The sequence below is a fragment of the Papaver somniferum genome, unplaced genomic scaffold, assembly GCF_003573695.1.
Source record: "Papaver somniferum cultivar HN1 unplaced genomic scaffold, ASM357369v1 unplaced-scaffold_133, whole genome shotgun sequence".
In the NCBI taxonomy this organism is placed as follows: domain Eukaryota; kingdom Viridiplantae; phylum Streptophyta; class Magnoliopsida; order Ranunculales; family Papaveraceae; genus Papaver; species Papaver somniferum.
The window spans coordinates 15,993,223-16,015,720 of NW_020622492.1; the positions used below are offsets into that span (position 1 = coordinate 15,993,223).

Consider the following 22,498-nt stretch of genomic DNA (forward strand, 5'->3'; position numbering starts at 1 on the left):
ATGATCAAATGAAATCTTGTCCAAAGGAAACTTTGAACCGATTCCGTGATGGTGATCTTAAGGAATACAATTTTCAGTCACTTGACAAGAAACTTATACTTCTTCAATATACGGTAGTAAAAATTTTGAAGGAAGTTTCTTGTCTTGAAAAACTGAAAGATCATTCCTCAGTGGAAAAGACAGATTATACTACATCCCGATAAGATTAACTCAAATGAGTCAGAGGAAAGAACTGATAATCGCTTCTGGAAAAAGGTTCCTCCTCACCCATATCGAAACAATTCTTATTTTGATGAAGAACGACTCCATAAGAAAGGGAAAGAAAGAATCTCTGCCAAAACAAACAATTAGGAATTTCCGATAGTTGTTTCAGACAATCACATTAATGTGGAAACTAAGGAAGTCCTTAGAATGAGAAAATCTTATGACAATCTCTTTCAAAGAATTAAACGATATTTATCTATCTATGAGAATTCTCACTGAAAAAGCGGGGGTACAACAACCACACTCAATATTTGTCTTAGCAATCTGTATGGACAAACTCTAATATACTTTTAAGAGATTCGATAAAACTCAATCTTAAAACCGTATATCAAAGAGTTAGTATCTCTCAATTTGATCTATACTCAAGCAAATAGAAATTTGCGAGTCTTTATAAAATACTAGAGAGATAACTTGAACGATACCAAAGACCAATGTTCAAGTATCAATCAATTTCAATCAACAACCAAAGGTCGGATTTCCAACTAATTGATTCTAACGCACAACCTGTGATATTTCAATTATAAAGATAAACAATATAATGCGAAAATAGAAATAACACAGACACCAGAATTTTGTTAACAAGGAAACCGCAAACGCAGAAAAACCCCGGTACCTAGTCCAGATTGAACACACACTGTATTAAGCCGCTACAAACACTAGCCTACTCCAAACTAATTTCGGTCTGGAATGTAGTTGAACCCAAACCAATCTCACACTGATCCAAGGTACAGTTATGCTCCTGCGTCTCTGATCCCAACAGGTACTACGTACTTGATTCTCTTAGATGATCTCACCCACAACCAAGAGTTGCTACGACCCAAATTCGAAGACTTTAATAAACAAATCTGTATCACACAGAAAAGTCTATGATAATAGATAAATCCGTCTCCCACGAATATACCTACGAGCTTTGTTCCGTCTTTTGATAAATCAAGGTGAACAGGAACCAATTGATAATCTGGACTTATATTCCCGAAGAACAGCCTAATATTATCAATCATCTCACAATAGTCTTAATCAACGCAGCGAAAAAAGATATTGTGGAATCACAAACGATGAGACGAAGATGTTTGTGAGTACTTTTTATCTTGCCTGTCTGAGATAGAAATCTCAAGCCAATTATTACAATTATACTCGTACGATAGAAATAGCAATATCATATCACACAACTACAAGAAAAGTAGTATTGGTCTGGCTTCACAATCCCAATGAATTCTTTAAGTCGTTAACCTGGTTTAGAAGAAGAAACCAAATGTTAAAAGAGAATCGACTCTAGCTTAGCAAAACTAGTATCACATAGAATGTGTGGGGATTAGGTTTCGCAGTTGCTAGAGTTCTCCCTTATATAGTCTTTCAAATCAAGGTTTGCAATCAATGTTAGCTTGGTAACAAAGCATTCAATATTCACCTTTAGATGAAAACCTGATTTGGATTCAAGTTAATATTTATCAACCGCTAGTTCGAAAACATATCTTGTTATACACAAATGAAATGCACGTTCCTGGGCTTGAAACATTCTCAGAGGACGTTATATAGTGTTTCCACAATAATGCTTATATCCTCCAAATGGTTATATAGTCTAAACTCTCATTTCAATCATTGAAACATTCTTAGAGGACGTTATACAGTTGTTATTCACAAACCATTTTTCGTCAGAGCAATTTTCAAAGTGATTGAAACATAACATGACTTTCGTTACTAGGTAATTAAAGATGAACTTGGCTAAAGCGAAAGCTTTACCAACACATATTTCGAGAAATAGATAGGCGAGATAAACTCGGCTCGAAATACCAAATATGTATAATCTAAGTCTATATAGCAAAACAACGTTTGTCTCAAGATAGGTGATAAATAAACTTTTGAGTGATAGATAAATTCAAGTCTCCACATACCTTTTAGTCGATGAAGATCCACCAGTTCCTTGAGTAGTCCTTCGTCTTGTATGATGATTTCCATGGAGTTCTTGAGCTCAACTATACTTTCTATCCTAGTCCGAGACCTTAGCTATAGTAGATTAGAAATCAAGACTTATAGTTTTGATCACTAACATTGACAAACATGCTTGACATAGAAACGCATGCGAGTTCGACCGAGCAATGCTCTAACAATCTCCCCCTTTGTAAATTTTATTAACAAAACTATCAATACATATGAAATACAAAAAATATATAAATAAACTTTTGTAGCTCCTATTCCACATGCCTAATCTTCAACATTACTTGAAATCTTCGTTACTCCCAAGTACTCCAATGATCCCAAAGGTTGTACGTTTAGCATCATCATTGTTGAAAATCCGTAACTATAACAACGTGAAAACAAGAGTTCTCAATCATTGTTATACAATTGTTTGTGGGTGAAAACCGTTTCTGCTGATTTTGGTAATTTCGTGTGAGTGAGGGGTGAGAAACGAATCTAAACCCAAAACAATGTACTGCAGGGGAGTACTTTTGATTCGAGAGATCAATCTATACAACCCTGGCCTAAACCAAGAAATGGCCGTTCGAGGTTTTCTTCGGTCACAAAGTAAAGGAGAAGGGTTGGTCTTAGGGAGGGAAGCGAAGAAAGTGTTGAGGCCAGAATAGTTGATTCTGGAAGTGTGGGTGTCTTGCGACTTGTATCCGAAAGTTTAAATGGAGAGCTGAATGGAAATCTACCAGGTAATTTCTGGATGTGTATTGTTCTCCTGACCAAAAAACTTGTCTTTTGGTGGAAATAGGTGAAACCTATTTATACAAGTCGTAATGAAACATACCCTGGCCTCGTAAGAAGTGGAAACGATTGAGTAATGGAAGAAAGTGGTAACGAGTAACGCCTGGAATTGATGTTTCCATAATGAAGAAAACGTTTCACCATTACTTCTTGTATTTACTAACCGCCTCACTCTTATGACACTTTCTTGTGACAGGTGTATTGCATGCCGCACGCTGTAAACTGCCAGACCAATACCCTGATGAGTATCCCCTAGTTTGTGACATGTTTTGATGTCTCGAGTGTTTTCGTGGAAAACATATAGAAGGTTGCTACGTGTGGCATGGTGGCATGACAATAGCCATAGCATAACGACGTGCTAGCAGCTGTGACATGGTGGCATGCCAATAGCCATGGCATAGCGACGTGCTGGCAGTTGTAGCATGGTGGCGTGCCAGTAGCCGTGGCATAGCGACGTGCTAGCAGCTGTGGCATGGTGGCATGCCAGTAGCCGTGGCATAGCGGCGTGCTAGCAGCTATGGCATGGTGGCGTGCAAGTAGTCGTGGCATAGCAGCGTGCTAGCAGCTGTGGCATGGTGGCTTGCCAGTAGCCGTGTCATAGCAACGTGCTAGCAGCTGTGGCATGGTGGCGTGCCAGTAGCCGTGGCATAGCGACGTGCTAGAAGCTGTGGCATGGTGGCGTGCAAGTAGCCGTGGCATAGCTACGTGCTAGCAGTTGTGGCATGGTGGCGTGCCAGTATCCGTGGCATAGCGACGTGCTAGTAGCTGTGGCATGGCGGTGTGCCAGTAGTCCTGGCATAACGACGTGCTAGAAGGTGTGGCATGGCGGGGTGCCAGTAGCCGTGGAATAGCGACGTGCTAGTAAGCGCGTCTGGCATGCGCGTCTAGTAAGCGCGTCTGGCATGCGCGTCTGGTAAGCGCGCCTGGCATGTGCGGCATGCACGCATGCTGCCGTTTTTTGGGAAGCTAGCGCGTTTTTGGGAAGCTGGCATGTTTTGGGAAGCCAACTTAGTATGGCGACCTTTTTGAGGCCGTGCCAAGTTTTGTAGCAACCCGATTGGTTGACGGGAAGTGGGGCAACATGCTAGGGCGTGGACGCACTTTTAGCGCGCTATGGCGGATTCGGTTGCCTAGATTGTTTAAGCATGGTTTCGACCAACGGGGTCCAGTATGCTGCGCGGGGCGCGAAACCCTAATATGCAAATTAGTTGGGTTTATGAGTTCTTTGCGAGTTATCACAATAATTAGCTGGATTTTGTATGCTTCCATACAAAAATATTTATCTACAGTATGCAGTGTGCTTTCTGTCTGAGCATTTCGTGCAATGGCCTTAACTTTGGTACTTGGAGGTTCATGCTACTCCGCTGCGAGTGAACATAAATCCGTCATGCCATACCGATTAAGGGTTCTGCTTGGGAACATAACACAGGAAAGTACTCAGTAATTCTCGTATTGGAAAGGTGCCGAAATTTACAGAGTGTTATGGATAAAAGTGTATTGAGCGGCTCAATAAATATGTCGGTGGAGAGGTTAGTACTCGAAACACCGTTTCCTTGCAGAGTGACGTCACATCTGATGCAAGGTTTTACGATTTTAACCCTAAGTTAAAAACCACCATCAACAACAGTGTCATAGTATCATTACACAACGTCAAAGTGCAATTGTATCACAACTTTAACAACAATACTATGGTGATATGTCACTCCCCCTTAGTCAATACTCCATCTCACATGGAAACCACTCCACCTTACATAATGATCCGAAAACCATATATATTTTTAGTGTGAACTACATATTAATTTTCCCCCTTTTTGTCAATAAAATTGGCAAAGGTACAAGAACGAGATCCTAATGAAATTTCTGAAAGAGACATTTCATGACCAAAAGAAAGCATATATCATCTTATTTAGATGCAATCATAAAGCCGAATCTAAATGCAATCACCAAGGAGTTTATTAAGACACAAGATAACCCCTAAATTATTCAACAGCCGCACTCCCCACAAATATTTGGCAATTAAGCACAAGTTCAAAAGAACTCTCCCGCATAAAATGCCATTCCCGAAAGAACAACAAGAGCGACCTTAAATTCAAAAAGAAAAGAAGGATTTCTTTGGACATAACAAATCACATACGAATATGAATTTGAATCCAAAAATACTCAATTAGATTAACCACAAGAGAAACCATAATTAATCTAATCGGAAATATACAACCAAATTTACCACAAAAAGTGATGAATTTAATTGATCATGCTCGACATAAGAGAATCTATGGAGCAATAACTAAGTTAATCATAAGAAAATAATCAACTCAGTCAATAGTGCTCAACATAAGTTACCTTACGGAGCCTCACAGTAATACATAAAAGATTATGGATCAGGGAAGATCAGTACTGCGGAATATACAAGGATTTATTCTATTTTCCATCACTATTCGCACAATGACATACAATAGACATAATCCTTGTCAACAAAAGTTCATCCTATCTTCCATCAGTAATGACATAATAGGCTTCAAACTTTTGTGATGTGAAAAGTCCATCCATTCTTTTATCAATACATGCATATCGACATATGAAAGACTTAACTTTTGACAAGGTATGGGATAATCACATTTCACGGACGCAAACGCACATATCCCATAAAAGTTGCAATATATAAAACCATAAAGATTAATACTGCAAATATCAATCTTTGTACTTAGAAGGTAGAATCAATATTTTTCGCACGGATTTACACCAAGAGTGGTTACCAAAAGCGTATAAACATATATTCTTAACAAGGAAGAACATACAAAGTCATTAAAGACCATGCATCATAGTTCACATAAGATGATATTGAACATTCAAGAATCCCATAAGAATGAGTACTACTGCCCATTCTTGAATTTCCTTCGTTGTGATTCACCAACATCATTCTTTCAAAATATACAAATGAGCTTAGAAGATAATTTCTCCAAGAATCCAAGTGCCCAAGTCCAGTCGAACAAGTGCGACGAAACAGAGCAAAACACTCAAAAACAAGATAAGGGACAAATACCAACCTCAACTCATTTACATTTAGGATTTCTCATCACCATTTTTAAGATAATTCAAATATGAATAGAATTCAAAAATAATGAGGTCATTCCGAGTTCGGACGAAGAAGTTACGGCCAAATCAAGTTTACCGAATATCGACGTCAAGTATGCATACGGGTTTGCAAACGAATTTTTGTATCCTGGAGAAGTATGCAAGCGGTTATGCGTACCTAAACCCATGTATTTTGATTTTAAATGATGTTATGAATACATGGTATGTGTACCATGCAGTCCAAACATCCCGAACTATTATTTTCAAACCTGGACATTTAAGAACCTTAAACACAGATCAAGTTAGGTAGAAAAGAACGATAAGAAAGGTACATGAATCATTATAAGTTCTCTAATCAAATAAAAGCACAAATATTTCTCATGTTTATAGACATACCTTTTTTAGATGAATCCAATTGAATTCTACAGCGTTACCAAACATAATTTGTGTGCCCCAATTAATTTTCGTGCTTCCCTCACCGTATACATAACAGGGCATTCCTTGGTGAGGATGCACTTAAAACACACTCAAGTTGTGTTGAGGAGAACAATTTCTTGCTCACCACAAGTGACTTTTGGTTTATCATGAAAGAGATCACTTTTAGAACCTTTCACATCCAAATCCATCTTTCCAAAGAACTCTTTAAGTTCCAACATCATGGATACTGCCTTCTCCATAGTCATGGAATTTTCTGGGAGATCATTCCTTTTCACACTCAAAGTGTCATTGAATTTCTTTGGAACCCACTTACGAGTGCGTTTAGAAACTACCGGAACCTTCTTCCCGTTACTCTCTTCAAGAATTCTCGAAAGAGGACTGGATTTACTATTCTTTTGCAAGTTAGTCTTTCTCCAACTGGGAACATCGGATCTTGTCTTCGTCTTTACGAATTTATCCTTTTGATAACCATTACGATTGTGAAAAGGATTCGTATAACGTTTATAGGAAAAAATGGGTTTATCACAACTCTGATTCCTTCGCGTAAAGGTTGGACAGTTACATCCTGTAACATTAAGGGGATTATCCTTAACATATGATCTTGGTTTCACAACTTCGTGTGACGCCCAAACAAGAATATCATGAAGTTTATCATTCCTTATACGGAAGCGACGTATCCTTTCTAGGTGACCTTTATTTCCGCAATAGTGGCAAACATAACGAATGTTCTTACCTCGATCCGTATGTGCTGACTTTGGAGGTTGACATACTTTGCTCTTTCGAACCTTAATTTCCGGTGAAAGTATTTCACTTTTTCCATCAGTGGAAACCTTTTGACGAGAAGAATCACTAGCCTTGACAAATTTTACCTCTTTCCTAATACTTGGAGCATTTATTCCCTTATAGCCCAATCCTCGTATATCACGATGATTTTTACTTGCTCCTCGCATAGTGGTTAATTTGCTTGAACTAGTGTTGAACTTTTTCAATTCAACTTCCAACATCTTGATTTTATCAAGAGCAGCAACTAAATCAGCCTCAAGGCGTTTTTCTCGAGAGAGACAAGCACTTTCTCTGTCATCAAAACTAATTTGTTGAGAGTTAAACCTTGCTTCAGATTCTGCAAGTTTCTCTTCCAACAAAAAATATTTTTCATAAAGATTATCACATTCAAGTGACTTCATACATAGGTTTTCCTCAGAATCCTTGAGGATCGATTCGTTAGAACGATTCGAAAAATAAACACTTGCGTAACATCTTCTCAATTTCTTGTTTTCTCGACAGAGAGGAGTCAGAAGAGGTGAGACATGAGAAGTTGTAATCTTCTTCATATTCCACGAATCCAAAAACTTAACATACTCTAAGACTTCCTCATCAACATCTCTATCAATATCTGAATCACCTTTATCAGAAAGTTCATCCAACTTTTCTTCTAGGAGAGTTTCCCAATCAACAGTTTTTACATCAAGAGAATGTTTAGATATTGACTTAGATGAGACAGTTCTCTCAGGTGAATCCAAGCTTTTAGAATCATCTGGTAATTTCTGAACTGGTACGTTATTAGAGATAGACTCGTCCATAATCAGATCGCTACAAACACAGACTTATAAGGTCTTTAACGTGTTTGCCTGCTCTGATACCAATTGAAAAAGCGGGGGTACAACAACCACACCCAATATTTTACTTAGCAATCTGTATGGACAAACTCTAATATACTTTTAAGAGAATCAATAAGACTCAATCTTAAAACCGTAAATCAAAGAGTTAATATCTCAATCTCTCGATTTTATCTATACTCAAGAAAATAGAAATGTGTGAGTCTTCATCAAATACTAGAGAGATAACTTGAACAGTACCAAAGACCAGTATTCAAGTATCAATCAATTTCAATCAACAACTTCCAACTGATTGATTCTAACGCACAACCTGTGATATTTCAATTATAAAGATAAACAATATAATGCGGAAATAAAAATAACATAGACACCAGAATTTTGTTAACGAGGAAACTGGAAATGCAGAAAAACACCGGGACTTAGTCCAGATTGAACATACACTGTATTAAGCCGCTACAAACACTAGCTTACTCCAAACTAACTTCGGTCTGGACTGTAGTTGAACCCAAAAAAATCTCACACTGATCCAAGGTACAGTTATGCTCCTACGTCTCTGATCCCAATAGGATACTACGTACTTGATTCCCTTAGCTGATCTCACCCACAACCAAGAGTTGCTACGACGACGACTTTAATAAACAAATATGTCTCACACAGAAAAGTCTACAGGAATAGATAAATCTGTCTCCCAAAGAAATACCTACAAGTTTTGTTCCGTCTTTTGATAAATCAAGGTGAACAGGGACCAATTGATAATCCAGACTTATATTCTCGAAGAACAGCCTAGTATTATCAATCACCTCACAATAGTCTTAATCGACACAGCGAAAAAAGAAATTGTGAAATCACAAACGATGAGACGAAGATGTTTGTGATTTCGTTTGTGATTACTTTTTATCTTGCCTATCGGAGATAGAAATCTCAAGCCAATTATTACAATTGTCCTCGTACGATAGAAACATCAAGATCAGATCACACAACTACAAGAAAAGTAGTATCGGTCTGGCTTCACAATCCCAATGAAGTCTTTAAGTCGTTAACCTGGTTTATAAGAAGAAACCAAAGGTTAAAGGAGAATCGACTCTATCTTAGCACAACTAGTATCACACAGAATGTGTGGGGATTAGGTTTCCCAGTTGCTAGAGTTCTCCCTTATATAGTCTTTCAAATCAGGGTTTGCAACCAATGTTAGCTTGGTAACAAAGCATTCAATATTCACCGTTAGATGAAAACCTGATTTAGATTCAAGCTAATATTTATCAACTGTTAGATCGAAACATAGCTTGTTATACACAAATGAAATGCACGTTCCTGGGCTTGTGTAACCGTACCCAAACTTGTACATTTGTTGGTTCAACAATAGTTAACCAAATGGTTAGCCATATGATTACTTTCATATCAACCATATTCTTCTTCACCATAACTAGTTCAAATGAGTCAAATGAACTAGTTAGAGAGTTGTTCAATTCCAAGGAAATCTTATGTACTACACAAGACACAATTGAAGCAAAAACGATTTGATTCACATGAATCCGTTCATGAAATCTATAGCCACGGTTTGCAATTGCATTCCTTAGTTTATAAAGATAAGTTCACTAAACATCATTTTTAGACCTACTCAAGTTCGCGTACTAGGTTCGCGGACTTAAGTTCCCGGATGGAGTTCACAAACTCCAGCAGAAATTCTCGGGTTTGAGAACTTCGCCAGTCCGCGGACTGGGTTCGCGGACTTAGGTCATGCACTTCTCCGGTTCACTTGATCAACAAAGTTCGCAAACTTCGGTTCAAGCAATAAGGACTTATACATATATATGTTTCCACAATAATGCTTATATCCTCCAAATGGTTATATAGTCTAAACTATCATTTCAATCATTGAAACATTCTCAGAGGACGTTATATAGTTGTTATTCACAAACCATTTTTCGTCAGAGCAATTTTCAAAGTGATTGAAACATAACATGACTTTTGTCACTAGGTAAAGATGAACTTGGCTAAAGCGAAAAGCTTTACCAACACATATTTCGAGAAATAGATAGGCGAGATAAACTCCGCTCGAAATACCAAATGTGAATAATCTAAGTCTATATAGCAAAACGACTTTTGTCTCAAGATAGGAGATAAATAGACTTTTGAGTGATAGATAAGTTCAAGTCTCCAGATACCTTTTAGTCGATGAAGATCCACCAGTTCCTTGAGTAGTCCTTCGTCTTGTATGATGATTTCCATGGAGTTCTTGAGCTCAACTACACATTCTATCCTAGTCCGAGACCTTAGCTATAGTAGACTAGAAATCAAGACTTATAGTTCTGATCACTAACATTGACAAACATGCTTGAGATAGCAACGCATGCGAGTTCGACCGAGCAATGCTCTAACACTCACATTAGTATATTTTCTCCACATGATCATATCTCTAGAGTTAGAAAAGATCATCGTCTTGAGAGAAAATATTCTGGGAAGAAATTCCCCAAGAGAAACATAAACTATGTTTCTAATATTCGATGTAAGTCAGAAAAGGCTTACTCCATTACAACCTAGTTGTATGGAGACTGTGATATCTCATCAGTGTTGTGCTCATAATCCTGGATGAGAAAAGCACATAAAAAACTAAGAGCACAATATCGTGTTAGTTTCTAAGTTCGGTAATAAGGGATATTGTCCTTTAATAAAAAGAGAAGTTCAGGAAAATTGTCTTATATTTTCGGAAACCCTGTTTTCTGAACCGAATATATTCGTATTAATAAAAAAAAAATCTTCTCTTAAGAATAAGTCTTCCCTGTCAAGTGTTTTTGATTAAATCATGTCTCCTATAACTCGAAGTATTACAAAGAGTAATAAAAGGGAAGCTCAAAAGGTTAGAAACTGTTAAGGTTTCATGTCAAAAAGAAGAATTAGGAAGATTGTCTCGAGAATCGTGTCTGATCATAACTCTGATAGATCTCAAGAAAAAATAAGTCTCTTTGCGATCGATGATTCAGATTCTACCAATGGTTCTCCACAGATGGTATGCATGACGCTATGCATGGGTTTGATGAACTCATAGGAAATCTTTTTTCCTTTATGCAAGACCGAGATGGACTGAAAGAAATATTGGAAGAGGAAAAAAGTGAGCTTGATGACTTTAAGCTTCAAATGAAAGATCTTATGAAACATAAAGTGGCTGCTGACAAGTCTCTTGAGACATGCTTTAAAATTTTGAACACTGAAGAGATCTCAGTGAACAACAAGAGCACCACTAGAGATTAAGTTATATGTTGTAAAATTTAATCTAGAAAAATAGACATCAATTTTTGATTTCTTTCAATGATTGTATTAGTCTATTATGAATAAAACTATTCTGAATAAAATTATTTGATTTATAGTTTTCTTGTGATATTTTTCGATTTGGATAGCTTGTGCTTGAATGCTCTTATATTTTTGATATGTATGTTTATGGGATGTTTGATTTCGGTTTTACTACCTAAATATTCGATCTCATATATTGTGAACCCTTGTGGTTTGGCTGACTTTTTGATTTAGCAGGATTAAGTTCTAGCCCATGTTGGTAGGCTTTATCGTAGAACCATGAGGGGTTCTGGTAGAAACAATATGTGAAAAAGTCACAATATGTTGAATCGGTTTTGGTTTAGCATAATAGCATATGTATTTCGACGGTTTCCAACTTTTGCTTAAAATTGTTAAAACCGATTTTCAACCTTTCTCTGTTAAAAGTTGGTTGTTGTTATTCTTTTGTTTTTGCATAAGGATGACAACATGATGATATTTCGATATCAATTCTCCCTGGACGAAGACACAAACTTATTGGAGAAGTGGATGCGAAATTTGAGGTGACAATCTTGTTAGTTAATTGTTTTCCAGTTTAAGAAACGCCTGAATTTATTTCATATATATTTATTGCTTTTACTTAACAAAGTTTCGGTATAATTAATGTTTATTCCATTATGTGTGTATGGATGTATGTGTGGTATCAATTGTTTAGGCTTACAAAATTTCAGTGCAATTGCGGTGCTTTAATGTATATGTTGTTTCAATTGCTTCCGGTTGAGGTGAATAATTATGCAAGTTGATTTATTTGATTTGTATGAATTATTTATGCTTAACGAAATAAAAGATTTACGGGATGAGTTTTTTAGTCCAATTCGATTCCGGATAAGAGAATCTAAGTTAATTCTGATCTTAGTTAGACTTATCGAAGTGAGGTTTCAGTTATTCAAGTCTAATCGAATACCTTAACAAGAAATGCTAGTTAACTAACCTAGTTCTTGTCTTGTTTAAAATTGAAAGGTCTAAGTTTATAGATAATTAGAACCTGATGAGAAAAATAGAGTTATCTTTATTTTGGTCTTATCGAATAAGCGATTGTTTTTGTACAATCGGTTTAGCAAAAGAACTAAGGTGCTTAGTTGATTTTTGTTTTGCTAAACTTAAGTGGAAAAATTGTTTTGGACAATTGTTTCCTTGATAACATATCAAAATAAAACTACTTGTAGTTTCGGTTTTGATATTGGTTATCAGAGGATGGTGTGTGGAACCCTCGTGCCTAACTCTACAGGTTGCAAGTCTATTTTGAGATTTGTAAGATTCTTTTCGTGTTGTTCTTTATTTTTTCGTTTCTTTGTCATTTTATGACAAAAATGGGGAGAAATATATGGAGTAAACAAGTGATACTGGCATTGATTTTATATTGATTGGTATCGCTAAGGAAAAGAATATTGGTGTTTAAACGTTTATCTAAACGAAAGAGTGAAAGCACAGACTAAGGGGGAGTAACATATCATATTAAGTGGTATAACAAAGACGTGCGGATTGAATATCTACCTATTTTCCTTAGGGAGGGTATTATCTTTGTTATTATAATTTCAACAGCGACATTTTTTAGGATTGAATGTATGCAGTTTATTGTGCTGTTGAATTCGGGAATCAAGCGTATGTGTAATGAATTCTTGTAATTTGTTTATCCATATGATGTAAGAGTTTTGTCCCTAAAATTGACAAAGAGGGAGATTGTTAGAGCATAGCTCGGTTGAACCCACCAATCTTTGGTATGTCAAGTTTGGTTGTCATATTTTAGTAAATCAAAACTCATGTTAAGAGTCGCTTGATTATGTACTAGAGTCAACTTCGTATATGTTAGCTTGAAAGTATTAGGATATGAGACATTACAAGTATTGCGAGGACTTGAAGATGTGAAGAAGAAAGGATCTACAACGACAACAATCATTTGAGGTTAGTGATATTTGACTTGAATTGCCTCATTCCCTAACGTATCTTTCAAGTCGTGCATATTGAAAACAAAATTGCGAAGCATATTTGAACTCTAGATAGACATAGTATTAAGGAATACAATACGAGGTTTATTGCTTAACCATTAAAATTTGTAGATAAGACATCACCATAATCATTTGAATGCTATTGTGATTATGTATGGGTATGAGGTGAGGATTTCATCCTAGGGAACAATGTTTATATGTGTTCTAAGGAAGTAAGTTCATAAACTTGTTTGTGAATCGAAAAGGAAATCGCCAGGCGTTATTGGGATTTTTATTCATTGCAAATCTTGTGAACATACAATATGTGTGATTTAGTAGAACCGTTCATGACTTGTTTGTGTTCTTGGTAAAACTGTTCACAAAGGCCTGACTTATGTATTGGTATGAATTTTATTAGTGAAACCGATCTTAAGTAATCACCTGAGATGGTATGATCGGGTTTGTGATTTTATGTCTGACCAAAACTAGGAAAAGGGGAATCGATCCTAGTAAGAGGTGCAGTACATCACAGAGGGGAACCGATCCTTGTATGAGGTTCAACAGGTTTATAGCAGAAAGGGGAACCGATCCTTTGGCATGTGCAACACGTTTTTAGGGAAACGGGAACCGATCATATGGACAGGTGCAACACATTCAAGTTAGATACCATATATATATGGGGAACCGATCCTAGTACCTAGTCAACCGAATTTTGGAAGCTAGTGTGACTAAGCACATTACTCACATGGAGGTAGAACCGAAACTTGTTTTAGTAGAACAGTTACACCCATGATTTGTGATTGAATGTTTTTGATCAATCGCATAGTTCTTGAAAGTCAGATGAACCAATTCTAAACTTGTTTGGAAGTGTGGCAAATCGGTTTCAAGGTTGTAAGTATGAAAGAAAACTTACAAAGTTAGGATGTCGACATACTTTGAACACTTGCTGTGAATGTTTAATATTTAATTGTTCAAAGTTATTCCTTAATAGCTAAGGGAAGAGAATCCCAGGATCGAAACATAAATAAGTTAAGAATCTTTTAATTAATGTTATTGATTTCATTTTTAGGAAAATAAGAATTAGTAATGTGCGTTTACTAATTAAAGATTTTTTGAGATATTTCGATCATTATTTTTGGACAGAGCATTTCCAGAAATTATGGAAACCGAATTTGTTCTTTAATGAATATCTTGAGAATATTTTCGGTTTTGGAAATTCCTTGGTGACCAAACTTCCTAGTCTATAAATACTGAAGTTTGTATTTCTACCAAACTAATACTTCGTAACAGCAAACTACCTCTTGCTGTGATGCTACTGGTGAAGCCGCCTATTCGGAGAGGAGAGTAACCTAATTAGACGAAATCTCTCACGGACTCTCAGTTTAAAGTCTTCTTTGGGATTTAGAAGCTCTATTAGTACCGTTGGTGGGAAACTAGATAATTGCGGTTCATCTTTTGTTTTCATTGATTTGATTGACTAACGGTGGTTGAACTTTGATTGCACCTAGTTTGTTTATGCTTGAGAATCTTCTCTTCTGATATAAGATTCACTCAAACTAGTTCAGAGTTTCGATAAGGATCTTTAGACTGTTTGTAGTTCTAAAGACGGTCTTGTGATAATCCACTGTTAACAAACTCCTTTTTGTGTGTGATTGATCACAAGAGATTCAAGTGATTATGTACATGTGTTTATTGAATATCTAAGATGATTTGAAGACGAAGAAGATATTGAAGATTTATGATTTGTGAGTTCATAATCTTTGGTGTGCACAATACTTGTTTCTGTAAAAAGAGGATCCAATTAATAATCGGTTTTATCCTTGTGATAGAATTGGATTGATTAATTGAGTAGATCGGCATCAACAAAATTCTTTGGATTAAGAGTGTTGATCGCAAGATCTTAATGATTACTTTGGTAATCTAACATAAGTTAGATCTAAGGACCTGATGAAGGAGTTTATGTTAAGATAAACAGAAGAGCCTTTGTCCGACTCATATCACTTGGTTGAAGAGAGTTGATACCAAACAAATTTGTTGTTCCTTTACTGTTTGGAATACGAACCAAAGGAATTGATCCAAGTACGTGACTTATTTATAAGTTGGAGGCGTGGGAATACAGATGGAACTAGGTGAACTATAGGTTTAGTTGCCTGGTCTCAACTGTACGAAGTTGGTGTAATTTTGTGTAGCGTATTAATCCCGAGAGTATTCAATTCTGCACTAGGACCCGGGGTTTTTCAGCATTTGCGGTTTCCTCGTTAACAAAATCTTGCTGTGTCATTTACTTTTATTTTCCGCATTATAATTGTTTTATTATAATTAAAGTAAATCACACAAACGTTAATTCCTATTTACTTGATAAGTGAATCCTACTGTGTTTGGTTAAGTCCGAACCTTTTTATCAAGTAAACATACTTCGTTGTTGTATTGTCTCGATCTCGTATCCATAGACGATCACACGAAGTGTGAACCGATTAGTTGTATTGTCTCGACTCAGTCCATAGACAATCACTTTCGCAGAAAGGACTTATAGGTAGGAAAAGTTTTAGATTGAGGTATAATTGGGTACCCTCGTATTTTCAAAAACCCAATGAAGAAGTTTCCACCACAATGCCAGTGGGAGGGATAAACCAATCTGAGACAACTGAGGATATAACTCAACCTTCTGGCTTATCCCTAGAACTTCTTAACCAGATTTTCCAACACAGGATCACTACCATTGCATCAATCCCACCACCCTTTCGTTTAAACTTCTTCAGAACTCTCAAAGAAGCCTTGGATTGGGTAATATCACACCCTTCAGATTTGTCTGCATGGATCAGGTTAATCCTTTTGCCGGTTTGTACACTCAATATATATACACCCAAGAGTAATATAGAGGCAAGATCTGGTAATAGGAAGAAGCTACAAATTGCAGCAATTAATCAGGCTATCTTGGAGTTGAGCGAGCCTAATGGTTGTCTCATCCTAGCACATATTGTATTACAAGCTTCAAAACAACTGCAGGAAAACAATGCCAATCCCAAAAGGAAGAGGAAACCTAAGAACAAAACCAACATAGAGGTGTGCAAAAAGAAAATTAGTTATGGGCAATACACTGCTGCAATCAGGATATTATCTTCGAACGGTGTTGCTCCGGCCAATGAAGACACTTACGCCGTACTTCGTCAGAAACATCCTAATGCTCCTCCACATACCCATCCTGTCGAACACATTAGTGCACCATCAATCACCACAGATGCAAAAGCAGTCTTGAATGCAATCCGGAGCTTCCCTAAAGGCACATCATGTACACGAGATAGTTTGCGAGCTCAACATTTACTTGATTCTCTTGGAGGGGCTGTTGAAGCTGTTGCAGATGAATTGCTGAAGTCCATTGCAGGAGTTGTAAACTTATGTCTTGCTGGAGCATGCCCTGCGTGAGTATATCGCAAGCGCCCCCTTGACACCATTATTGAAGTCAGATGGGAGCATTATACCAATAGCAGTCGGTACAATCTGGAGAAGATTATGTTCCAAAATTGTTGTCGCTGCTGTAAGCAAAAATATGGCTTCTTACCTGAGGGACTACCAATTTGGAGTTGGCATCCCGTGTGGAGGGGAAGGTATTATACACTCAGTTTACCGAATCCTGGAGCATAATCATAGTGATAGTAATACATCAATGCTCCTCATTGACTTTAGTAACGCATTTAACCTTGTGGATCGATCTGTGCTACTCAGAGAGGCTAGATCCAGATGCCCTGGCATATCCAGGTGGGTCGAGTTCTGTTACAGAACACCTTCTAAATTGTATTACAACGAGTTTATTTTAGCATCAACACAGGGTGTTCAACAAGGAGACCCATTAGGGCCACTGCTATTCGCCTTAACTCTTCACCCTATTGTGACCTATATTGCTGCACAATGTAAGCTTGACCTGCAGGAATGGTATCTCGATGATGGAACAATCGTATGAGATACCATAGAAGTATCTAAAGCTTTATGGATAATTCAGTCAGAAGGTAAGTCTAGAGGGCTATATCTTAATGTTCAGAGAACTGAGTTGCACTGGCCTACAATCGATCCTAGGAGCCTTTGTGCAGACGTCTTCCCTTCTCATATAAGCAGGCCAACTGACGGCGTTAAACTACTAGGAGGCCCTATTAGTTTGGACACTCAATTCTGTATCAACTTGATACACAGCAGGGTCAACAAAACAATTGATTTAATGGAGTCTGTCAAACGATTGAAAGATCCCCAGTCTGAATTACTCTTACTGTGCAACTGTACCGGTGTCTCAATGTTATATTTTACAATGAGGACCACCAAGCCTTCAGTCTTACAGCCTGCTCAAACCCTCTTCGATCAACACCTTATGGAGTACCCGTGATACGTATGATCTCTATACCTTAGTAACTATTATTATAAAGGTAGAATTCAGAATAATAATAGATGAGAAACTTAGAAAACGGAACACAAGTAGTAATTCGAAGAAAATATCTTCTCTAGATTATGAAAAAGAAAACAATTACAATTCTCTCTTTGTTACGCTCACAATCTCTCTAAACAGTGGATCAACCTTAAACTGTTTGCTAGCTTGCACAAATATTGTTCCAAGCTTCTCCTAGGTTTTTTGTGCCTAGTATCTGTGTGTTTAGCTACTAGCCAAAGCCTCTATTTATAGCCTTCATCGTACTCAGCTGACCAAAGACTCCTATTAGGAATCTATTTCCTAAACTAAGAGTATTGCCTAAAACAAACTCTTCCCTAACTAGGAATTCTGCCTAACAAGGATTCCTTCCTAAAATAGGATTCTTCCCTCAACTTAGCTTGAGGTTAACTAAGTTCCTTAAAGGAGTACGGATACACTGATCGGTTTTCAACCATCAAATATAATTTCACTTTCTTACTTAACTACAATAATATAGTAAGTGGTAGGAAAGAGTTCGTATCCACAAAGAGGCTTTTGTTGTTATGTAATTTTCAGTTTCTAAGATAACCAAGGGGGATTTTGTTTTAGCAAATAAAATAAAATAATGCAAAGCAAAGCAAATAGTTGGAATAATCAATAAGGAGAAGATTTTGGTCATGGGATAGTATCATTCACAAACATGTATTTTCATCAATGACTAGAATTGATATTTTAATCTCTCATCTATTAAAAGCCCTAGGATACCTTGATCGCAAGAATATCCCGCTAATTCCCTAATTTCATCACAACCACATTAAAAGATGCATATGTGTATTCTTCCTAGAAAGTAACCCAAAGTATAAAAGCACAATTAAGTTTAACTCCCTAAAAGCCTTAAGATTTATGGAATAAGACTAATCAAAGCAATCAAACGTGCAAAAGCACTAATTCGATTTAACCAAGGTTATGATTCATATGTGACTAGTAGGATATGTCGCTACAAGCACTACCCACAATTATGCTACTTAAAATCAGGGACAAACAACTTTTTCGTATTGAAAACCCTAATATAGCTTTAGAGATGAATGCAAATCGGATTGATTCCGGACTCAACCAATCAAACAATCAAATCCTATAACAATATAGACCATGAATCATAAACAATAAAATATTGAGACAAAACTAATCCATAGATTCAAATAACATATTTGAGAAATCAACTTTTATCCCATAACCAATAATAGTATTTAGTTACTCATAATAATGGAGTTCATCATAATCATAATCAATAAAATAAAGAAGATGAAAACAAACGAAAGTAAACCCTAGAAGAAGTTCTCTCCAAAGCTCCAAGTAGAAAATAATACGTGATATCCAAGTTGTAGAAGTCTTTCTTTTATAATCCTTTGCTTCCCGAAATTAGGTCTAGTCTTCAAAGTACATTAAATAAAAATTCATCAAGCCCATATGTGAGAAAAACCCATGTAGAAATTCTGCCAAAAACATGTCGGCGAAAAGCTGGTACCAGCGTCGGAAATTGGCCGGCAAAGTGATCGGAAAACAACTCAGGTAACCGGCAAAATCTACCCGGTCACCGGTCAAAACTCAACTCAGTCAAGTCAACTGAGTCGACTCGGTTCAACTGGACTAACTCAGAAAGTCAGACCGAGTCAATGTCAGAGTCAGCTACTGACTCGGCTAACTGGGCTGAATGGTCTTGGCCCAGGCCTGAGCCATTTGCATTGTCTTGAGATTGTGTTGCACCATCATCACGCTTCAATCCATCCATCATGGATGTGCATACCACAGTTCCATTCTGTCCAAATATCTCTTCATGCTGTACACAATCACTCCCATTAGCAACACCAATCCCTGTAACTTCACTGCCACTGCTACCATTACCTCCAGACCCATCTTACCAATTTCTTCATCTGAAGATCACGATCTCAGTCATACTACCACTGCCATGTCTTCTCAGTTGCACACTTCACAGCTTATGTCTTGATTCTCTGGGACCATCAATCCATTGCAGTATAGGTTCACATCCTCCTATTTCATTCTTGCATGCAATCTCAGCTCAACCATCACTGCAACACCACAACCTAACTCTCCAGCAGCATACATTCATCTCTTATTCAAAACACCAGAATCACCACCTCCTTGAACTTCCTTCCAGTACCAGCAGAACTGCAACATTAACTCAACCTGCAATCATTCAGACCTGCACCTGAACAATCTAGTCCATACTGCAACAACATAAAACATAACATCACCTCAAGTCAACAAACCAACACCTTATAGAAAAAATATATAAACTGCAGCCTCGGCACTATCAACTCATACCCATGAACATCACTTCTTGAACTCTCAGATTCATTTTTCTCAGCTGCAACAACTTGAGCAACAAATTCGTCTCCAGTTCAGCTTAAACCAACCATCCAAAACTCAAACACCATCTGCACATAACCTATCTCAGCTGCAAGCAGCTAAACCACCAACAAAGCTTCATCACTTCAATCACTGTGAGCTGCAATCACCAGCAAGTTCATTGCAGCTCAATTCTGATCACTTGCAAAAGCAATCTTCATTTTAGCCATTCCTGCACCATTAACTCAACTACCGTTCTATTCAGTCATTCCCTGTATCCTGTTGTTCGTGGTCTCAATCTGCATTACCAATTCCTCAAACCTCCACCATGAGCATCTGTAAATCAGTTCCAAACGCATCCATTCTTCTTAGCTCAACCACTGCAGCTCATCGTCAGTTCCTTTTGCACATCATATGACTCATCTACTCAACCAATTTCAGTGTATCACCAGGTTCTTCCTTGTCTCAGACTTGCAAATCGAACCCATCCACCAATTCATCACCACAACCACGAACCCTTATTATCAACTACTCGATTTGATTCAGTTCAAAAACTCAACAACAATCTCACCAGATTTTCTTCAATTTCCCCTGAATTTCAACAGAACAATACCCTAACTTCCTTCTTCTGTAAATTCATCTTTGGAGCTAACCCAAATCACCATTCTCCTAATTAACTGCTCAGCTTCATCTGAATCGCAGATTCAAACCCATTCTCAATTCCATCTCATTAATTTGAGCTTTAGAAACCCTAACTCTGCTTCAGATCCCCTTTCTTTGTGTTCTTCACTGGATCTGTAATTAACAACAAACCCCTTTTGGTTCTCCATCATTGAACATCATCAAATTCAGTTCTTCATCTCCTCAATCTGTCCTTGAATTCTCTCGATTTCTCTTCCTCTCATACCACTAGTGCCGCCATCTCTTCTCTCTGTGTTGAACCCAAATGATTGAGAAATGAATGCTCATCTGAGTTCTAGGGTGTAGTAATGATAAGAAGTGCTATAAGCACCCAGCAAAATACAGGCCACCAAAGTGACAACATTTAGTGACTCCATAGTAGCCCTTTTATCTTTGGTCGAACTCCCAACAACATTTTCTCCAGAAATGACGCTTTTGCTCTTCTTTGAATTCTTTCACCAACAACATCCGTCTCTTATTTCTCAGGCTCACTTCTTCTCTTCAATGTCTTTTCATCACTAAAGCTATCATGCTGTTCAGACAATAATTGCATCACTAAAGCCGACATGCTTTTCAGACAGATATGAAGAAATAAAAGCAAATAATGAGAAATAATCCGCCTTGTCCTTTTAAGCGACGTTTCTTCTTCTTTTGTTCCAAATGACTCCAAAGTACCTAAATACTCAAAAACAAACATAAGATACATAATTTACAAGAAAACTTAGCAAAGAAAGCATAAACAATAGATAAATATTAAGGTGTTTATACACCTATCAAATTCCTCCACACTTAGACTTTGCTAGTCCTCGAGCAAATCAAACAAAATAATTATGAAAAATACATACAACTCCGTCTCATCGAGTCTACGGTTACTCTTAGCATAAATAACAATCCTTTGAACCCCTAGGAGTCCCTAGTGGACGAGTTATAGTCTCGTGAAGGTTTACAAGAGGTTTCCCTACAAAACCTATTTTTCAAACTCCATCTACCTGTGACAAATCCATGAATGAATCCAAAATGGTGTATAAATCCAAATTAATATATATAAATTAAGCTCTGTTAAGAAAGTCGAACAAGCCACAATCTCGGAAACTAACAAACCACAATCACAAATGAATAGATAAAGAAGATGTAAATGGATAAAGATAGTTGCGATGTTTACTAAAGTGATCGATGTTTCCCATATCTGTCTGAAGGTCGATGCCAATGATGAACCTATGACTCCTATTGGATTGAGCTACTGGTCTGAATTCTAATATCAACACACTGGAATATACAAGGGAACCAGCAGTCAATAAACTTAAATCTGGATCGACTCACTGGCATATACAAGGGAACCAGCAGTCGATTTTATTGCACCATAACATTTTTTTTTGACATCATGATTGGATCTTGTGGATCCAAGCGCATGTTTCTTGTCAGCAGATTACATGATAGTTCCCTTGGATCCTGCACTCCATGCTTGCTTAGGCGACGGAGACAAGGAGAACACACACATATTGCTTTATCCAAGTGTCAAATTTATTCCGTTTGGTCAATTGGTCGGTCTCTTTTTTTTCTTTTCTTTTTTCTCTTTTTGTAGTAACTCAATCACACTATTTCGTCCTAACAACAATAACAAGTCGATGTTAGTGACCCACCAAATCACATAGATATAACATAAAGGTTGCAAAAGTAAAAACAGAAAGTGATATGGTGATATTCCG

General features: G+C 37.2%; 1 long non-coding RNA gene across 1 annotated transcript; it reads right to left on the bottom strand.

Annotated features, from left to right (window-relative positions):
- Positions 1-18,975: 18,975 nt before the first annotated feature.
- Positions 18,976-21,131, bottom strand: LOC113333719. Its single transcript, XR_003352252.1, has 2 exons — positions 20,088-21,131; positions 18,976-19,990 (listed from the first exon to the last, which is right to left on the bottom strand). It is a non-coding gene; the product is annotated as an uncharacterized LOC113333719 (long non-coding RNA).
- Positions 21,132-22,498: the final 1,367 nt, after the last annotated feature.